The sequence below is a fragment of the Diabrotica undecimpunctata genome, chromosome 7, assembly GCF_040954645.1.
Source record: "Diabrotica undecimpunctata isolate CICGRU chromosome 7, icDiaUnde3, whole genome shotgun sequence".
NCBI classification, from domain to species: Eukaryota; Metazoa; Arthropoda; class Insecta; order Coleoptera; family Chrysomelidae; genus Diabrotica; species Diabrotica undecimpunctata.
In genome coordinates this window covers 138,474,002-138,496,608 of record NC_092809.1, presented here as the reverse complement: position 1 = coordinate 138,496,608, position 22,607 = coordinate 138,474,002, and the positions used below count along the sequence as shown (strand labels likewise).

General features: G+C 31.8%; 1 long non-coding RNA gene across 1 annotated transcript in view; it reads right to left on the bottom strand.

The window, feature by feature from the left end:
- The window catches only part of LOC140445296 (uncharacterized), a 381,672-nt gene that overhangs the window by 210,291 nt on the left and 148,774 nt on the right, over nucleotides 1-22,607 (bottom strand). The window contains exon 3 of the long non-coding RNA XR_011951383.1: nucleotides 1,210-1,237. This is a non-coding gene — a long non-coding RNA (uncharacterized lncRNA). The remainder of the gene's footprint in view (nucleotides 1-1,209; nucleotides 1,238-22,607) is intronic.

Sequence of the window (22,607 nt, the reverse complement as noted above, 5' to 3'; positions counted from 1 at the left end):
AGATCCCACAACATGAATATGGTATCACTATGGATGATTTTAACGTTTATGTTGGTAATGACATACTACCAAGGATAAAAATATAATATTTTTCCCCATAAAGAACAATACAAATATTATATTTTTGAAAATAGTACCATTACGAAGATCTATTATAGACTATATTCTGTCGAATATAAAGTTAGCATAAGAACCGATCATAAACTATAGCTGTGAAAAATCCGAAAGAAAATACACACATATATACATTATATATATATATATATATATATATATATATATATATATATATATATATATATATATATATATATATATATATATATATGCATATATATATGACAGAAATTAAAGTCAGGATACACTGCAATCAAAAAGACTGCAATTAAAAATGTGCATATTAGAAAAAAAGCCAAAAAGGTTACATGAAATATATGTTAACTGAGACACAGTACGCCCATGACAAGTACAACATAACATGAAATTTAACACATGGATTCGTAAGAAGATTTTTATTTCGTAAAGGTTTTATAGTCTACAAAATGACACTTAAAGCTTTATAGAGCGCCAAAAAACGAAGGTGAACTAACTACTAGAAAAGCATATATGAATTGGCTAACTAAAGAAACTTTATAAAAAGCAAATAACGAGAGAAACAGTAATGCCAGAAATAACTAAAACAAAGAAGTTAATATAAACGCACAAAAAATGAACAAAATACTTAACCAGCTGAAGAATAAAAAAGCTGCAGGTATATTAACCTGATATACTAAATGAACTAAAACATTGTGGAGAGAGCCATGACAAGACAACTAACAGTATTAATTAACAAAATTATAAAATACAAGAAAATACTGGAAGAATAGAGGACTAGCGGACTAATCCTGATATTAAAAAGCTAATAAAATCAGTCAGGAAACTACAGAGTATCAATACTACAAGATCGAGTACAGATGTAGTATTCGTCGTTAAACAAATTGTCGATATTAGCTTTCATATTAAAAATACTTAAAATGTGCTAAGAAACTTTACAAAATGATTTATTCAAACAAATTTTAAAAATCTTTTTAGGATTTTAATTTGTATATATATTGTAAAAAATTGTTTACTTTGAGTTTAGTACAAATAAATTCATTGGTATAAAATTCTAAATACATATTTACATATACATAAATGCCAACAAATAATTAGTTAAAGGATATTTCTTACCATGTAGTTGAAATCTTGGAGTAACAGCCTGTAACAATAAAAGGTAATATAAGTCATAGTAACTACGAGAAATCAAAAGCTTGAAGAGATAACCAAAGAAAGTTGATAATCGAAAAAAAATTATATCAAGGAATATAATGGATATAAGTAAATAGGGTTCAGGTAAAAAAACCGTAAGTCAATTGGAGATATCAACCTAAATTTATCGATAAGCAACAAGTGTATGTGTTTAACCAGCAGATTGGCAGCGATGTTCGTCTTCTAATGATAAAACAGGAGGTTTATAGGCGTCGATATTAAACTTTTCAATGAACTGAATCAAGACAAACAAATTCGGAAATATGTGTTTTAAATGACATTAAGACAGTTTAGTAGAAAGTTGCACGCGTATATATAAAGTTTGATACCATAATCTAGTTTGGATCTGATAAGAGCTCGTTCGATTCTAATATTTTTTGTTTATATTTTCAGTCGTAATAGACATATGATTTAATTCATTTTTGGCCTTAGGTTGAAGGCCTAGTTAGCCAGACAATTGGTTGAATACGTAAAAACAATTTCCTTTAAATTCATGACAATTTCCTAACCTTTCGTTCATTCACTTAATTTCCTAACCTTCCCATTGAAAACACTATTGGGTGACTATATAAAAAGGATTGAACAGAAACACACGCTTCACGCTAAGGTGCCCTTCATAGCGACTTTTGTTTACACAAACAATACAGGCAACGGTTAAAGGTAAATGACATAACAGGAAAGATAATGAGAAATACTACAACTAACGTCCTACCATTTCGGTTTCAGACAACACTGCAAAAGGCAGTTTAGATTTTCCGTTTGGTACGTTTGAAAAATTCCCATAAAATCGATCTAATAGTTGAATTTCGACTACTTAAATAGAGAATAGAAGCAACGTTCTGCGGCAGTATGATTTTTTGTTGGGAAATGGCTTAAAATAAAAAATTTATGGCTTCTTGATTATACCGACATTGAAACATCCAGTGGTTAAGGTCGTCATAACTGCCATTACATTTACATATATAAGTTTCGGAAAGTTTAATTTAATATAGGCAAGCGTTTACTGTAGCATGTCCAAAAAGACATCTAACGTACATAGTATAAATTTTCCGAGAGATGGAGTTTCTGTCATTTGGAGGATTAGATGGAAGAGTTGGATATAAATATACTGCAGTATGTATATTTGCTACTGTTTCTAACATATTTCTTCCTAGCTGAAACTAAACCCCATTTGGGGAACTCGTTGTATTCTATACCCACTAAAGTAGCGTCTTTAGTCAAATGGTCTACTTTTTCATTGCCTGGAATATAAGAGTGACCTTTAACCCACACAAAGTTAACAATTCTTTTTAGAAAAGTTAGGAATCTTAGCTTTTCAAGCGCATCTAAAAATAGTCTGTTGTCTTATCTACCAATTCAGCCGTGAATATTGAGCAAACTGATTTTAATTTGTACTGAAAATAATCTTAAATATTGTCTATGTAAATGGCACAGCCAACAACATCAGGCGATTTTGAGCCATCGAAATAAACTATACAAGAATGGTTACAGCCTTTCAGCTTATTCTGTACTACTAAATCTTCGTGAACAATTGAAATAGATGAAGAAATTATTACAGCAGGTTTATATTTATATAGTATGTCAAGATTGGAGCCAAAGAATAGAATCCCTTTTCCATTGAATCAATATTGTGATAAATTGCTGATAACAGCTAGAGTTTTTATTTACCCACCATTTGTTTGTTAAATTTTCAATACAGAGATATGATATTTTTTGTAATAAGCTGTTTTGATTAACAAACCAGATAAGCTTTAATTATGTTTTATCTTTTTAATTATCGTACATAAAATTCTACACGAAGAGAAGTTTTATAAAATAGTGAATTTGGAAAGAACTGAAAGTAACTGATTTAACGTAAATCGTTCATATAAAGAATTAATATGGAAAAAGTTATCAATCTAAGTGATAGAAGAATTGTATTTGGTACTTTTATATATCTTCTATTCTTCTCTCTAGCCCTAAAATCAGGAGTGGGTCTTCGCTCTGGATCTTACAACGGTCCATCTTGGTTTCTCTGCTTATTCAATATATAAAGCTCATAAATCTGCTGCAATATTATTTCTCCACCGCATCCTTGACCATCCTAATGGTCGATTTCTTTTTAGGTTTTCTTCCAAGCTTTATGACATGCAGATCTTGTCTCTAAATAAGACCAGTCCTAATCCCTCTGCTTTTGTTATTTTTATTACATCTGGCTGGTTATAGATAGAAATTGACCTCAGAAGTTGAAATAAGTGGAGGAGTTAGGCAGGTAAGTATTATGTCTCTGTTACTATTCAATGTATATAGTGAGTCCATTTTTAAGAAGCATTACTATCTGAAAGTAAAGGAGTAATAATTAACGTAAAAATTATTAACAACATAAGTTATGTAGATGAGATCATAATTATGGCAAGCACTGCTGAACAACTCCAACTACTACTTAACAAGACAAAGAGTTACTGGAAAAATAAATAACAAACTAAAAATGAATAATAAAAGTACATGATAATACTACAGAAAACAAATATACAAATAAACATACATTTGAGAGATGTACCGATATAATGGGTTGAAACATATAAATACCCGAGAACCCATTTTTCAGAAAATAATGACCAAACCACAGAAATAAGGAAACTGCATCAAGTACACATAAATAAGCTACAGTCATTTGAAATATGGTTATATGCAAAGAATACGTAAAACACGTAATAAGGAGATAACCATTTGAAATTCTAAGATTGATCATACAAGGAAAGATAAGGATAGGAAGGAGAGTATCATGGTTGAGAAATTTAAGGGACTGATTTATATGAAGTTTAATAGAACTCTTCAGAGCAGCAGTAGATAGACTAAAGATAGTAATGATGATATTCAACATCCAATTGGGAGACGGCACTTAGAAGAAGAAGATTATTAAATTCTTCCAATTCTCGGTTAGTTCCCACTCTCTATTTTGTGTGGTGTTATTTTTAACTAGTCTATATATCATCTAAGAATTCTTCTTTCTTTGACTCTTAATCGGTTGTTATGTTTCACATGCATATGTGTATTATAGGTCTTATGACTGAATGACAAATTCTTATTTTTGGAATTCGGTATATATTTTTGGATTTCATTATTTTTTGTAGAGCAAACCAGCAGCGACTTACACCTTTAATATGTCGTTAATCTCTTGTGTAATGTTGTTATTGAAATATCCTTTATATATCGTATACTGTATATGACATTTTATAATTTTAAAGTGAAAAATAAAAAAAAGCGTTTATTTATAAAAAAATTAAATTATTGACATTTTTATTAAAGTGTCCAGCATTCATTACAATAAAGTAATTAATAAAAGCCATTACTTTGTAAATATAATGTTAGTTTTTGTAAAATATTGTCCTAACATACTTACTACAAAATATAGTCTTTTGCATTTGTATATACCGGTCCAGTGATGGTGACGAATAGAAGAATTCTCTCGCTCACATCGCATTTTTCCTGAAACGGATGATTTCTATCAAAGACGAAACTGCTTTTCCGGGGCCATTGTTCGATTTTCACATTTCATTTATTTGGTCTTTGTGCTCGCGTCTTCTCGCAAAATAGCTTCATATTGCCTCTTCTGACAGCTTTCTTATATTTTATACACATCAGCGGATAGATTAGCTGTTACAGGTAAATCGAAAGCTTATGAAAGCGTTGCAGAAGTTTCATTTTCAGAGAAATGACTTTTTCGATTAGATGTTATAAAGAATGCTTTATTTTAGGAAGTAGTTTTTACCGTTTTCCAGTAATAACTTTGCGAATGTGCTTATATTTCTAAAGGTGGATGGAATTTAAAGTATTTGCTAAGACTTCAATATTTATATTATCTGAGAAAGCTTAGTTATTAAGAAAAGTAAAGAAAAAACTACTTTTTGAACTATGAAATAATATTATATATATATATATATATATATATATATATATATATATATATATATATATATATATATATATATATATATATATATTATATATATATTATATAGAAATATAGTCGCCGCCTCTGGAAAATGCAGAGACAGCAAAGAAACATTATAAATTAGCTAGACACATGTTCCAGGTGCCCATTTTTATTTTAGAAAGTTATCTTTACATTTTTGTAGTTCAAAATTATTGTTAGTTTTATAAATTGTAAATAAATCTTTTTTAAAAGTGACTTCGAAGTGTTCCCAATATTTCTGGCGCTGCGAACAGGATACTTCGTACAGAAACTAGTGTTTCCTGGTCAACTTTAGTTGTTTGACGAAAATCCAAAAGAACCTAAGAGAAGAAGGCACAAGGCAATGCAGAGAACATCACCACTGATCATCATCCTGTAAGTTTTTTCCTTTTTCTTTGAATGAGCACTTTTACTGATACTTCTGTAGAAAATTTACATTTATTATTAGCTGATTGTAATTTAAACTGTAACGAAATTAAAGATCTTTCTAAAGAGACGAATAGTTCACGAAATAAATTTCGAAACCGTAATCGTTCAAAAATGGCTCTTAACAATAGTGATATTTCTAGCTTATGTTCTACATTACCTGATTTTACCACAGGAGATAACCTCTCCACATTCATTAAATCCGTAGATAATCTACTTAGCTTTTTTACTAATCAAAATCTTACTGTACCACAACAATTTATTTTAAATGCAAATATTGTTTCAAAAATTAAAGGTGAACCCAGAGACTATTTAAATTATTCTAATAAAACCCTTTGGACCGAAATCAGGCCCCTACTTTTAACCAAATACGGAGACAGACGTTCGGAAGATATTTTAGTCACCCAACTTTCAACAACTGTACAAAAATCACAAGAGAATTACGATCAATATCATCAGAGAATTTTAAATAACCTTAATGATTTATTACAACATATTTCTTTACACAACAATCCAGAGACGGTAGAATTTAAGACCCCATATTTCAAAAACATTGCTCTAAAAACCTTTTGCACTGGAATTAATGAACCCTACTGCGAGTACCTGTCCCACTTTCAATTAAATTCCTTAGACGAAGCTCTCCAAAAATGTATATCATACGACAACCACAAAAATCAACAGCAGTACATGAATTTTTTAAAACGACAACAAATGCCAAAATCAAATAATAATCCGCCTAGCCATCTTAAAAATAACCCTAATCATTCGAAATATTATTCCAACCAGCCTCGAAACCAATACCAATCTAATTCTAATAACTCATTCCAATATAATAATCCCAGACCAAATAATTTCAGAAATAACTTTCCTAACAATAATAATACTTCAAATACTCCAAATAACTATACCCGAAACAATAATTATTTTCCGCAAAATAATACGAATTTAAATAGACAATCTTCATTTCCACAAAGAAATAATTTCAACCAACACACTAATAGACAATATTTTCCGCAAAATCGTCAAAACAATAATCCTACCCCCATGAGCGGCGTACAGACGTCTTCGTCCAGAAACCACGAACCTATGAGTATTTCGACTAGGAAAACTCACGCTTTTAATGTAGAAGCTAACAATAGCGAAGATTTCGAATTCTTATCTGACCCATACGAACAAGAAAATGTTTATGATCAAAATTTTCAGAGCGTTCCTTTACAAGAACAGCCACCCCCTCAATAAACTTAAATAATATCCACAACTATCCTCAATTACCTTATTTTATTTTACCCAAGTCTAAATTAAAAGTCCTAATAGATTCCGGAGGATCAGATACCATTATTTCACCCAACGCTACCAAATATTTTAATCCATCCCACAAATATAAAAAACCATTTAAATTAACTGCAATGGAAATTACGCAAACTTTTAATGACAATATAAGAACGCCACTGCTTAGCGAAATGAACATATCTGTGTTATTTGACGCCAGAGTTGCAAATTTCAGTCGAGATTTTGATATTTTACTAGGTAATGCGGATCTCGAAAAATTAAACGCGGTCATTAACTATAAATATATGACACTGACATTAAATACGTATAACACTAGTTATAGGATTCCTTTTAAAACGTTGTATAATAAAATTCCAGTAGACATTGATAATGGAAATATTTTGCTTCAAGAAATTATAATAAATAATATAAAATTACCTGAATCTATTCATACAGTTACAAATGGCTATATTAATAATATCACATTTGATAACCCGGTACAAATGGAGCCGATTCATGTAGAGAATTTAGATGAGTACGAAATTTGTAAAGGACCCACGAATTTTGACCCTTCAATTATACGCACGCAACATTTAAACGAAGAAGAAAAAGAGAAAATTTTAAAATTATGCAAGAGATACAAGGACATATTTTATGACGAAAAAGCACCATTAACCTTCACTTCGGCGATAAAGCACGAAATAAGGACGCAAGACGATAATCCCATATATGTCAGAGGATTTCGCCACCCGAAAAGTATGCAAGAAGAAATAACCAGACAAGTGAATAAACTTCTCGACAATAAAATTATTAGACCATCTATATCACCTTATTCAGCCCCTGTATGGGTTGTACCCAAAAAAGCCGACGCATCCGGCGAGAAAAAATTTAGAATGGTTATCGACTACCGCAAATTAAATGAAAACACAGTAGACGATAAGTACCCCATACCTAAAATTGATGACATTTTAGATAATTTAGGCAAAGCAACATATTTTACGACTCTCGATTTAGCTCAAGGTTTCCACCAAATCGAACTAAATCCTAATTCTATTGAGAAAACCGCTTTTACGGTTCCACATGGTCATTTCGAATTTTTAAGACTTCCTTTTGGTCTCAAAAATGCCCCAGCTACTTTTGAAAGACTAATGGATAATATTTTACGCCCTTATCTATATAAATTCTGTTTCGTCTATATGGATGACGTTATTATTTTTTCGAAATCATTGCAAGAACATCTTGTTCACATTTCTACCATATTTGACACTTTCAGGGAAACTAATCTTAAAGTTCAGCTAGATAAATCAGAATTCTTGACAAAAGAAGTCGCATTTCTTGGACATATAGTCACGCCCGATGGCATAAAACCCAATCCTTCCAAATTGGATGCTATACAAAAATACCCTCTTCCGAAAACATTAAAGGAAATCAAATCATTCCTTGGACTCATTGGTTATTACCGTAGATTCATCCCTAATTTCGCTAAAATTACATCCCCATTCTCTCGTTGTACGCGCAAAGGAGCTATTATTGACCCTAAAAATCCCAATTATTTAGAGTGCTTCGAAAAATGCAAACAATTACTATCCAATGCCCCAGTTCTTAAATATCCTGACTTTACAGTACCTTTTGTACTAACAACAGATGCCTCCAATATTGCAATAGGCTCTGTCTTAACACAAAATAATCACCCAATTGCCTATTACTCCCGCACACTAAACTCCGCAGAACAAAATTATTCGACGACCGAAAAAGAACTTTTAGCAATCATAGATTCCTGTAAACATTTCAGACCCTATTTATATGGAAAAAAATTTACTGTCGAATCCGACCATAACCCACTGGTGTGGATCTATAAAATTAAGGATCCCACATCAAGATTAGCTCGGTGGAGATTAAAACTTGAAGACTATAATTTTACGGTCAAATACAAAAAAGGAAAAGAGAATCAAGTAGCAGACGCCCTCTCTAGAGTTCAAATCAACGCGTTAACTCGCAGTTCAATGTGCGCAGAACCCCCAGATCTTAACGATTTTGACCCAGACCAATTCCTTGAAGAATTTATTGCAATTCAAGAAAATAATAACAGCACTGACAACACACAACATACGGCTATTGAAAATCCTATTACAGGAATTCAAATTTCAGAAGAACCTATTAATCTTTCGAAAAATCAAATAATTATAATTCCAGAATCGCTAACTAATGATTTAACCTATAAGAAAATTTTCGATAAACACAGATACACAATAAATTTAACTAATGACTGGAAAAAAGAAATTCCAGAAATGCTAAAAAATATACTTAAACCTAATCAAAAATTTGCAATTAAAGTAGCACACGAATTAAGGCCATTTATTTGTAACTATTTTAAAGATAATATAAATACGACGGTAAAAGTTTTCTTTTGCAATACTATATTACAGGACATTGAAGAAGAAATAAACCAAATAGAATGTGTAAAAAGGTATCATACCGAAAATCATAATGGCATAACGGAAACGTACAAACATTTAAAGCGAAAATATTACTGGCCCTCTATGCAAACAACTATTTCAAACTTTATTAACAAATGTGAAATTTGCCTAAAGAACAAATACGAACGACATCCGTACAAACTTCCACAATTAGGACCTTTGTTAGGACAAAAGCCCTTCGATATTTTACACATAGACGTATTTTATTGTAATAAAAATTTATATCTGACCATAATTGACTCATTTTCCAAGTACGCGCAATGCTATAAAATTCCTGACAAAACCACAATTTCAATTTTGAGTAAACTAAGACATTATTTTTCGCACCACAATTACCCTAGAAAAATCGTATGTGACAATGGCACAGAATTTAATTCCTCTTTATTAATAGAATTCATGAAGCTACATAAAATAGAATTACATTTTACCACAGTTAATAATTCTTCTTCCAATTCTCCAGTAGAACGTTTTCACTCTACCCTAATTGAAAAATTAAGAACGTTACGTGACCAAAATCCAAATGACCCAATAGACGACATATTTACTCATGCTGTTTTAATTTATAATCAATCCATTCATAGCGCGACCAATTTTTCGCCTTTTTCAATACTTTACGGACCATACGCCGAGGAAATACATTTTGACTTTAATCTTCCAGTATATGAAACGTACGTTCAAAGACATAAAGAAGAATTGCAACCATTTTTAAGTAACTTATATACAAAACAAAAAGAGAAAAGACAAGACATACTAAATAAACAAAACCAAAATACTGAATCTATACCTGAAATTGAACCCACACAAACTTTGTATGTTAAAAAGAAAAAACATGGAGCAAAATTAAATGCCCCTTATTCTACAATAAATCCTACAACCCAAAATAAAACAAAAATCATTGGTAAAACTAATAAACAAAACGAAACGAGCACTCATTTAAAATTTGTAAAAAGATTTAGAAAAACTTATGACAAACGCTTACAAAACCAAAATTCTTTGCAGGACGACCCTGTTCCTGGGCCTTCAGGCTTATGTCAAAACCAAAATTCTTTACGGGACGACCCTGTTCCTGGGCCTTCAGGCTACTGTCAAAATTCAGACGATTCCGAATAACGGATACTACTCCGAAGAAATTGGAAAATCCAAAGAAATCTCCCACTATCACCGACATATCCTACATATCAACTTAGAAAAATTAGAAGACATTCTAAACGTCAACCCTGATGACCATTTTCAAACTCCGACAAAAATGGGACCATTAACCTTACTAAAATCCCAATACGACCACTTACTTAACGAAACCAAAGACAATTTGCATAAAATAACTAGGAGACATAAACGAGGACTTTTTAACTTTCTAGGTACCGCTATAAAATATGTAACCGGAAATCCAGACGATGCCGACTTAAACTTATTAAAATCACATATCATTGCTTTAGAAAATAAACAAAATGAAGTTATAACATTGTTTAACAACCGGATCTCCTTCGACAAAACTGTCTCCACGAGATTTAATACTTTATTAGAACAAATTACAAAAAATAATCAAATACTTTTCACAAAAATTAAGAGATTATCGGCAGATTTTGATGGATACGCTGTAATACATAATGATATTTTAAATTTACAGATTATTAACGAATTTTTAATGAAATTAGTTAGAACTATCACTCTTTCTCACTTTAACTCGTCAAATATTGAACTGTTCACATTAAAAGAACTTTTAGACTTAAAAGAAAATTTAGTAAAAATTTATTCTACGAATTCTTTAGTATCTGATAATGAACATCCTTATGAACTCATTGAATCTTCTAAATCTATTATTTGTGTTACTTCTAAGACTATGCTCATTATCCTTAAAATACCAATCCTTATTGAAAATTCCTATTTAACATTTAGAATTTACCCAATCCCTAACGATGATCACGTTATGATTTTAACACCAGCTCAATTTTTTGCCAACAACAAATGGTTCGAAAGTTGTACCGGCCAAGCAGACTATGTCATTTGTACGAAACCAGTCAATTCCAAATGTCTTATTCCTAATGTACAAAACTGCACTAAAGCATTAGTTACAGAAAACTTTGTACAAGAGACCGATAAAGTTATCCTGTTAGGAGTTGTTAGACCAATAAAAATTAAACAAAAAGAAGTCCAAGTAAGCAGCATTTTGATGTCAAATGAAACCGTACTTATAGAAGGAATTACATACGCCAAGAAAACAATTCAACAGATTCCAATCCCCGAAGTCATTCCAATTAAATTGATGCCAGATAAAGAATTGAAAATAGAAAAATTAAAAATTCCAGAAACTCATGGCCAAATTCAACCCATTGTTCCTCTGCAAAACCTACCGGAGATTTCAACAGGACTTGGAGCCACAGCCATATTTCTAATAATTTCTGTTTTAGCAATATTATTGACAATTGTAATTAAGAAAAGGAAGAGAATTTACAAATTGCTCTATGGACCCAAACTACAGCCATCCCAAATCTCGATATTAGAAACCATATTCAAAGAGACTTCGAGGACGAAGTCAGAACCAAAGGAAGGAGGAGAAATATAGTCGCCGCCTCTGGAAAATGCAGAGACAGCAAAGAAACATTATAAATTAGCTAGACACATGTTCCAGGTGCCCATTTTTATTTTAGAAAGTTATCTTTACATTTTTGTAGTTCAAAATTATTGTTAGTTTTATAAATTGTAAATAAATCTTTTTTAAAAGTGACTTCGAAGTGTTCCCAATATTTCTATATATATATACACAAATAAGTGTACTCTTTTAACTAAGTTTCAAACTTTCGAAAATGTTTATTTTCATCATCAGGGAAAAGTTATTGAGATTTGTCTTTCGTGGATGTTCTACTTACAGGTGACAATTTTACGTGCCACTCATTGATTGAGTCAAATATTAAAAAAATTCTTGGTGTAAAAGATCAAATTGAGAAATTGTTCTCATATTTTCTCAGATTTGTGATTCTTCTTCTTCTTGTACTGACCATCCATTTCGAATGTTGGCGACCATCATGGCAATCTGTATTTTGCAAACTGCTCCTCTGAACAGATTTGTGGTTGTTGTGTTTAACCACGTACGTAGATTTTTCAGCCAGGAAATTCTTCGCCTTCCCGGTCTTCATTTTCCTTTTTCTTTTCCTTGAAGAATTTGTCATAATAAATTAATAAAATTTTAGGTATTTTAGTGCAAAAAAGTACTTTTACTTAAAGTGTATCGAGACACCGTTTTCTAGAAAATTCGATTTAAAGATTTTTCGATTTTTCGTCATAAAAGTTAAATTAATAGGTACCTTAATTAATTTTAGAAATTACCTTTTGTTTTTACAAAACAAACAAAGTATTTATTGCGATGGAACGAAACTGTTCGTTTCGGTCGTTTCGGCCAATGATAAGTTTTCGGTCTATAAATGGGTATTTATTTTATCGTTCTATTGGAGGTCAAGTATGACCTCCATCGGGTCTGTTGGGGTAGTTGACATCGCTTCTATTATGATTAAGCATGATTCTCGTTGAAGCTAATTCAGCTTTGTTGGGCATTAAGACCACCATATGAGTGCTCCATACGTAATAATAGATCTAACTACAGTCATAAATAGCCAGTACATATGTGTTTATATTCCACATCCGTAGATATTTTAAACTATTAATGTTTACAATAATTTTATTACCCAAATTAAAAATTATTAAATAAACGGTTTACGTGAAATATTTATCATCTGAATCGAAAGCCTATTTTCAAATAAAATATTTTAATTGATTTTAATACAAGTAAAAGAAAAAAATATGTGCAATGCGCCTTGCAATGCAGCAGCAGACAGGTTTAGAAAGTAAAAAAGGGTCCCTGGTGATGAATAGTCTGCATTTCAGCACAGCCCTTGTAATAAAACTCGAATGTTAATCAAAGTCTAATGGGAATTTTATAGACCCTAATTAATTTTCCTGGATAAGTGTCTGGAAAAGAGAACTGCCAAAAGGAAATATAATTATCAAATTCAAGTTGACTTAATTATTCTAAAATATTCTGAAATCTTTAATGTTTTTTATTACGTTAAAAGAGCTGGAAACTATTATAATATACCGAATTTGTTTAGATTATACGCTTTGTATAGTTCAATTAGAGTGTACCTGTCTCGTACTTTTCAATTTATATTATTTAATAATCGATTGACTTCCTATTTATACTTATTTTATTCTTTACAAACTACGGACCCTTAACAAGTTCATAGAATAGATATAGTATTATGTCCATAACAATCAAAACCTTTCCAATTTGTAGTTTTTCAGTCACTTTAATCATCCAAAAGTAATAAAGCCGAATCAAAGTTTGTATTAGGTAGCTAGAAGAACACGAACCATCGAAATAAATTGACTCAATTTTGTGTGAACGTCGTCGTTCTTCTATAATGATCAAAATTAAATGGGAAAGAAGCTACAACTACAATGACCCGACTTCTTTTTACTAAACTTATTTCTAACAAAACGTCAAATGTTCGGTAACATTTGTCATCGACGAAGACGTTAACAAGATAGAAACTGAATGGTCAGGACCGGTCATTTGTTACAAATAAAAATTAATCCTAGATATTTTAATCCTCAGTTTAAATTGTGGATAATATTACGTCTATTTTTAGAGTTTTAAATTTAAATTACGACAATTTGATGTGAAGGTATAATAGTAGCGAAAGTAACATATAATAGTAGCGACGATGATCATAATATTTTACAGGAAAAATAAAACAGCTCAACACAAGTCTTTTATTTAGAGCAACCTCATGACTTCAGAGCCGGTTTCAGTCCACTTTTACTTTTTAATAAAATATGTCAATGATGCAAAACATTTATTTACAAATATGTAACTTCAATGGAGTGATCAACTGTGAGTATTCTTCAGGAAAATTAAGATTCTTTTCAACATGTATGTGCTAAAAATGTTAAAGATTTAAGATCAGTAGTCTAAGATATAAATTTTTAAAAGTTTTATGATCATTAAAAATAAATTATGCTGTTTAACCAACAAGAAACGTGCTTGAGGGCTTTAAGCCAAAAATTATTGACATTTGTGTAAGGGGTGAAAACCAGAATATAGATACATTTATCAAGAAGATACATTTACCAACCTGATTTGTTATCTTAGGTTGATTTGTGGCACTGTCAAAACTAGAAGTAAGGGTGGAAAATAGCCATCAACTCTGACAAAACACAAAACACACACTGAATATTTCGAAGTACGTCCCATTAAGGTACGTATTTAGAAATTAAAAACAAAAGAGAATCCTAAGAACAATGGACGAAAGAGCACACGAGATATTTAACAACTTCAGGAACCACCCGAGCAGATTATTAAAAGAGTTGACAAACTATGACGAAAACGTAAGGACGGTACATAGGCGGCCAGGGCCGCAACTAACATTATATTATAGAAATAACACAGATATAGAATGAGATAGCCATGCGATAGTCTAACGTATGCAGTAATAGAAAAAATCTCTACATTATTTTATTTCTTTTATTTAGTTATGTTTTATTTTAGTAACCAGTTATACTTTAAAAGATAAAAACCAAAAAATTTGTACACGGGTTGATGTACATATGTGATAACCGTATAGTCCTGAGAATGCACATCCCACCCATTGCTACTTTCTTTCTATTATTATTGTATCTAAATCTTTACTAACAACCCTCAGTTATGCTAACGATGCAGCCACATCAAGTAAATTCTGAGGCATAAACAGAAAGACGCCCCTTAGGCAAAACAGCCCCTCAGACAGGTCAAAGTACCTACAGTCGCGAAACCTGAGCATCGAGTTTACGTGCGACAAGCGTGAGCTCGGTGGCCAGACTTTTTGGGCACTCAGCCGGCGAGATGAAAAAAATTTATTTTGCCGATTCGGCGGCTAAGTGACCGAACACACAAAAATCCGGACATCTGTCCAGAACACACTTTTGGGACACAAGTCCAAAGTCAAGTCAAATAATAAATTCAATCAGTCATACGAAGAAAAGCTTGTCTAGCTATCCTTAAAATTAGGTGGCCTAAGCACACAAAGTAAAACAGAGGATGTGCCGTTACCCAGGGCATACAAAGTAACACTCAGTACAAAAGCCTCCTCATTCGTTATGTCCTGCGATGGGGAGGGGTGTTTGGTAAGAGCTTGGGGGTCAGATAGGTACCGCTCCTTTAAGGAGTGTGACCGGTTCGATCTTCGGACATGTGGGCCTCACTGATCCATTGGGACACACATGTCACTCGGAGCTGGGGTTTGTACAAATTGGGTGTGTGTGTGTATGTGTGTAGGTGTGTGTGTGTGTGTGTTAGAGAGTTCTTAAATTGAATAAAGCAAAATTTTTAATTAACTTTTTCTTATTTTGATGTTATTTTGATACGTTTTCTCTAAAACGTTGTAAGCAACCTGTTAGCCCTGCAAGCCTACTACTAACAAAAGACAAAAATTCTTAACTAATTGAAGTAATGAGAAATCAGAATCTTTTACACCGCGTGTCGCGAAACATTAATTCTACTGATACCTCACAATGTATTTATGTAGTTACCGAATTTCAATGGTTCATAATAATTGTTGCAGTTTCGAAAAATTGCAACAATATAAGATAAGTGGTCACTTATTGTTAATAATTGTGTTAAATTTTGTCAATTAAAGTGTTGTTATATTTACAACCACATACATTTCTTTTTTGTATCGCTTTAATTAATTAACCAGCTTATTCTACATGTAATGCATTAAGGATCATGTGGAATTGAAAACAATTGTAACTATCGTTTAACCTCGTCAAAGTCTGGAGTCGTCACCTTACTTGTCATGTACAGACTTACCTCCTAGATGCTGTACTTTGGTTCCTACGCAAGTCAGTATCAAAATCTCTCTTTTTAGATCTTTTTATTCTGAACAGAATGGTTAGGACGACCACCCGTTTTGATAGGAATTATATGTACTAAACATTGGAACGGTAACAACTTGGTTTCTAATATAGGTTAATAAATATATAACTAATCTTCTTCTGTTTATTAGCCTTTTATTCTCCTTTTTGGAACAGAAGCCTCTCCTAACTCCTTCCATCGATTTCTATCCTGAGGAACATACGTCCACGTCGTCTACTTTGTAGGGTTCCAATGTTGTATTGTGGCATTCGAACATTGGTCTTTTTGTCCAGTAGTGTAGCTTACGAAGCTCCATTTAAGCTTGGCAATTTTAGTAGTGATATCCTCCACTTTTGTTTTTGATCTTATCCAGTCGTACCTATATCTATCTGACAGTCCTATACCTAACATTGCCCTTTTTTGTGATTAGTTTGTTTATATTTGTCTTGGTTGGGGTCTAGGTTTGACATCCATATGTCATGATACAAAATATGCACTGGTTGAGCTGCCTGTGAGGTCCTCCAACGTAATTTGTAGTTCCTCAAAAGTGCTCTCTTAAATCATGATATCGTCAGCAAATCTGAGGTTGTTTTAGGTTTAACTTGTTTGCAGTTTAAGTTGCTCCCATTAATGTTGATGCTGTATGTTGACCAATTTGTAGTTTTAAAGATACCTTCTAGGTATAGAATAAACAGCTTTAGTGATAGTACGTGCACGAAAAGGCGACGTGAGAAACATCACAGTCCTTATTTTCATCACAGAGATTTTTATCATCTGCAAACATCTGCAAAGGAATAACCGGGTTACATGCTTCTAGTCAAGGGCTCCGGTACGACATTTTTTTAACACGTACTAGACTTAAGTCATGAAAGGACCGTAAAACAATGAAGGAAAAAACAATAGGTAACAAAACTAATCTATTAGAACTTAAAATCAATTGTTCGATAAAAAATCGATCAGACACCATTGTTTATTTTTTGAAAATAGTATAGACATAATGTTCAAAGGTTTAAGATTTATCTAGATTTATATATTCGTGTACTTCAAGGCAGCATATGACTCCAGGCTAGCTATAATGAATAGGCTATAATGAAATTCCAAATACAATTCCAGCTTGTTAAATATATGGACCTAACACTCAGACCGACGCGACAGGTAGTTTAGTCAGAATCTAGAACAAAACCTTAATGTCCTTTCGTTACAAAAACGGATTATGGCAAGGTGACGAATTATCGTGCCTCAGTAACTTCCAGATTAATACAAGTGGTACATGCAGGTGACATGCAGGTGACTATAGTCAGATTCACAGTCCTTGAGAGAAGCTTTTCGGTCGTTAAGGGAAAAATTGGACTGACTAAAAGTGGTATGCATTGAAAATGGGACTAAAAATAAAAAATCCCCAAAAAACGAAAGTCTATGAAAATATATCAATGGTAATGGTTTCAAAGTCTGGTAATCAGACACCTAAACTAATAATTGACGATAGGGGGTTAGAAAATGTGGACCATCATATACTTAAGTTTTTTAAAACTAAGAGCAACAACAGACGGCAGCGAAGAAATTAAAAAAAGAATAGTTCTTGGTCATAAGTTCTTGGTCATATGGCCTGAGAAGACAAAAAGCTTTAAAATTCTAACACTTTGTACGTATAGTTTAAGAACAATGTACGTAGCACTAAAAGAGTAGAGTTTGTGGCATAGACGCTATAACTTTGAGTGATATACAAGATTGGTTGACGTTGTGAAATTCATTAAGGTAGCACGAATTCAGATGGATGGGGCATTTAATCCGAAGGGAGGGAATGCGACGGTGAGAAAAGTATTTGTCTAAAGAGGACCGCTTGAACAACTTACTAGGGGTAGACCGAAACTTTGGTACCGGGACAACCTCGGGGACGACCTCAAATCTATCTAATTTAAAGGTTGGAGAAGAGTTTCTAAAGATAGCATGGAATAATTGAATCTTTTTAAAAAGACTTTGGCTTATAAAGGGCTGTAGTGCTAATAACGATAATGATATATTTGAATATTCAAAAAAGATATCTTCAAGATCTCCTTTTTAGCAGAAGTGTTCACATTTACCAGTTGGTGTCTGATGTAGCAATAAATCTATATTAAATATAAATCTGTTTATGCCAGGATTGTTTAGTAATAGTCAAATGTAGCAAGTTGTATCGGGTACAGTATTTTCGTGTGGTAAGAGATTACTAATACATAAATAATAGTTAGATGTGGGTATAATGTTATTAGATGTCTCGCGTAAAAGTTGCTGTGGGTATGCATACATATTCATTATGTATAAAACCCCCTCCTCCTCTATCTTTTCTCCTTTGTAAGGAAGTAAAGGCGTAATGTAATTTATTTGTTTTTTTTTGTCCTATTATCGAGAATTGGACAGAATTGTGAAATAATGGAGAATAAGTAACCAGTTATCTCCTATTTGGTACGATTATCGTGCAGGAAATCTTCCTTTTGATCTTTTGCCCACTGCGTTGCCTTCAACTATCATTTGTTCCATGCCTTTTCTTTTTCTAGTTATATGTCCAAAAGTAAAGTCCCTTAGTATATTTTGGTTAATAGTTGTGGTAAGTCAAGTTTTTATGTCAAGTTCTTCTAATATAGAATTATTTGTGTTTACTAAATCAAAAACAAAATTTCTTTAATTTATTAATGTTTGTAATGCTACGTAATGATTTCCGAACTGGAAATTGAAACGTCAATAAACTTATTTTAAACTTTCATTGCGGCTTATTCCCATATAAATAGTAATTACTTTAAGACGCCACAAGAAAATAGTTTATAACAATAATTACATAAATATTCACCAAAATAACTTTATATAAGCGTCTTCCAATCTTAAACCAACTCTGTAAATCTAGACTTTTCTCTAGTACAAATTCATCCCGATATATAAGATATTTTATTGTATTATTTTCTGGCAGTTATAATGCAGTTGGAAAAGAAAGTTTGAAGTATGATTCCGTCGTCGGCCCCCCGGGAATAAAGCAAAGCCCCAACATCGGTTTGAAGGATATTAAAGTGGTTGGTACATACAAATACTTTCATCTTTATTACAACATTACGCCGACATAGAAATTGAATTAAAATCTTCCCGAAGATTTTAAAATAATTAAGTCAACTTGATTTCGGTAATTATATTTTCCTTTCTTTTTAAACCCTCGTCAGTTTTCTAACCTTAGTGGGGTACATAGTCATTGGAGATTCAAAGTATAATAAAATGTTTTATTAGCTTTATTACGAGATTTTATGTATATTTGGTAGGGTTGGTATTAGGGAAGAATAAGTATTTGTATTTGCTCAGATTATAATTTTTTTATTAAAAATTTATTGAATTTTACTTGATCTGATTAAAAATATTGTTATTTGTTTCATTTTTTTCTTCTTTTTTTTAATGGACCATTACAGAGAAGAAAACAGTTTTATTTAAATTTTCTTTTTTTTATATTTTTCTCTCTTTTTTGTTGTCATCTGATAGTATGGGAACTACTGGTCCCATAATATATCTAACAGTTAATTGTGTCTTCTTTTTAAAATAGCTACTTACGTAAATGGTTTGAGAAAATTATGCAAAAGTAATAATTCCACTTTTTAACACGATAGATTCAGAAAATCATCGTCTTTAACCAACACGACGTTGGATGGCGGATGAATCAACAATAATTTATGTTTTTAAGTGCATACAAAAAACACATACAAGAATATACCAAGGCTGGCCTAGATATTAACTTCGCGAAAACAGAGTACCTATCTACAAGTGAAGAAGACATAGAAGATCTACAGATTGATGACAACGTAACAATCAAAGGAAAGGATAAATTCAAATACCTGGGGTTTATAATCACGAAAATAGCAACAACAGAGGAAGAAATTACACAAAGATTAGGACAAACAAGAACAGCAATCCGACAACTTAACTCAGTATGGTGGGATAGACACCTAAATATGAAGACAAAAACGCAGATTTATAAAACATTAGTGCGAAGTATTATGACATATGGGGCTGAAAATTTGATCATAAACAAGAAAAACAGCAGTAAGATAGTAGCAACAGAGATGGAATGACTGCGAAGATGCTGCAGAGTAATAAGAATGGATAGAAGAAGTAATGACGAAATAAAGCAAAGAACATCAATAGAAACAGACATACTAACATATATAGAACAAAAAAGACTAAAGTGGTATGGACATGTAAGAAGAACTAGCGACAGCAGATGGATAAAGAGAATAACCGAATGGAGCCCCATAGGAAGGAGGAAAAGAGGACGACCCCGAAAATCCTGGAGGAACGAAGTAGACGACGCCATGAGTAAGAGAGGACTAAACGATGGAGAATGGAACAACAGAGAGAGATGGAAACGGTTGAGCGAGGGAAGGCAGTGAATACTGTAGAATCCCTAAATATATATATATATATATATATATATATATATATATATATATATATATATATATATATATATATATATATATATATATATATATATATATATATATATACAAAAAACACTTGTTTAGGATATTTTGTAACAGTATTTTGTCTTTTTTTTTGGTTAGACAATGGCCTTGACGTAGAAAATTGGCCTAACTAATAGTAGCATTGTAGTTGTATAAAATTATTTAACATTTGATTTTTCGTTTCTCTTAATAATCCTACACAAAAAAATCACTCAGAACCGATTGTCTTGTCGATCTATTAGTTCGGTTAACTATTTTATAACATTAAGCTAAAATTTAGTACAACATTACAACAACATTTAAAATTCTATATAGGAGAAACTGCAAGGTCACTAAGTGTCAGACTAAATGAGCATAATACGTACATCAAAAGCAGAGACTCCAACAAATCTCAGATATGCAACCATGCCTGGGATAACGAGCACAGAGTACAATCGAAATATGCATTAATAAGCATAAAAGAAACAGACATAAAAAAGAGAAAAGTCAAACAAGTAGCCCTCATCATGTGTAGCAAACCCATCAGCAAAATGTAACAGGCTTTGGTTGCCTGTTTGGATTTGATATTCCAAGTGAAAAAAAAAACCTCCCTTGGATTTTTTTCAACCAAAAGCAGGCTAGCCAACAACATCGAGGCTAAGTAACTCAACCATCAATTTTGAAAAAACATAACCTATTATTGGTTATACATTTTCGCAGAATTTTTAAATAATCTTTTTTTGAAAACGGTTTCCGGAGTGGAAATCGAAACGCAAAACATTAGTTAAACATTTTTATTACAATCAATTGTGTGCTATTTCTATATAAACATAATATTCAACTTGATCCTAAGATCCTCAAAAGTAATAATTAATACAGAAAAAAATATAACGAAAAACCAAAAATAAAAAATTAGGTGAAAAAAGTTTGTTTAAAAGATAACGATTCGCGAACATATTATTGAATTAATATTACACTCTTAATTTTTGGGAAGCTGGCTAAACAATGAAATTACGTGCGACGAAGAAGTAAAAGCTAGACTTATAATCGCATGCAGAGCATTCAGAAAATGGAAACTCACACTAACCAACAGAAACCTACCTGCTCAAACCAAATTAATAATACTCAAACGTTATGTGTAATTTATTTTTCTTTGTGGTTGCGAAAGATAAACGCTAAAGATCGATACAATAAATAAAACACAGGCGTTTAAAATGTGATGCTACTAGAGAATGCTAAAAAATTCATGGATTATAAACATCAGCAATGAAGAAGTCTTAAACTGCTAAATAAAGGTCCGGAGGTTCTAAATATCATCAAAACTTAAAAAGTTAGCTACTTTGGATATGTAATGAGAGGCAGTAAATATATTAGCTGCTTGATTTTTTAGGAAAAAGTAAAAGGTAAGAAATGTACTGTTTTTTGTTTGTGAAATATAGTAGCTTAGACCGAGCTGAGTGCAGAGAAAGTTTAATGTGCCGCAAACGATCCAGAAAGGTTTAAACATCTTGTCATAATGCTAACTAATGCTTCACAGACACTGGTAAACTCAGTAATAAAAATTACGAAATTTACACAATCGAATAGAACAAAAGGAAGACCTACGGTAAGCTAAAAAGGGCAAGTGGAAGAGGATTTAAAAAAAACAGATAGAAACAGATAAAGAAAAAGAGTTACAAAAAAAACATGTAAAATAAAATTAAAAAAAGAAAATAAATACTAAGAATGTGCTAATTTTTACCCAAGAATATGATGTCTAAATAAAGAAAAACTTCTACATGAAGGTACAGCTTATGTATGTACGGATTATTTCAGGTAAAAAATAAGTAGCAGATAAGAAACAATAACGTTTT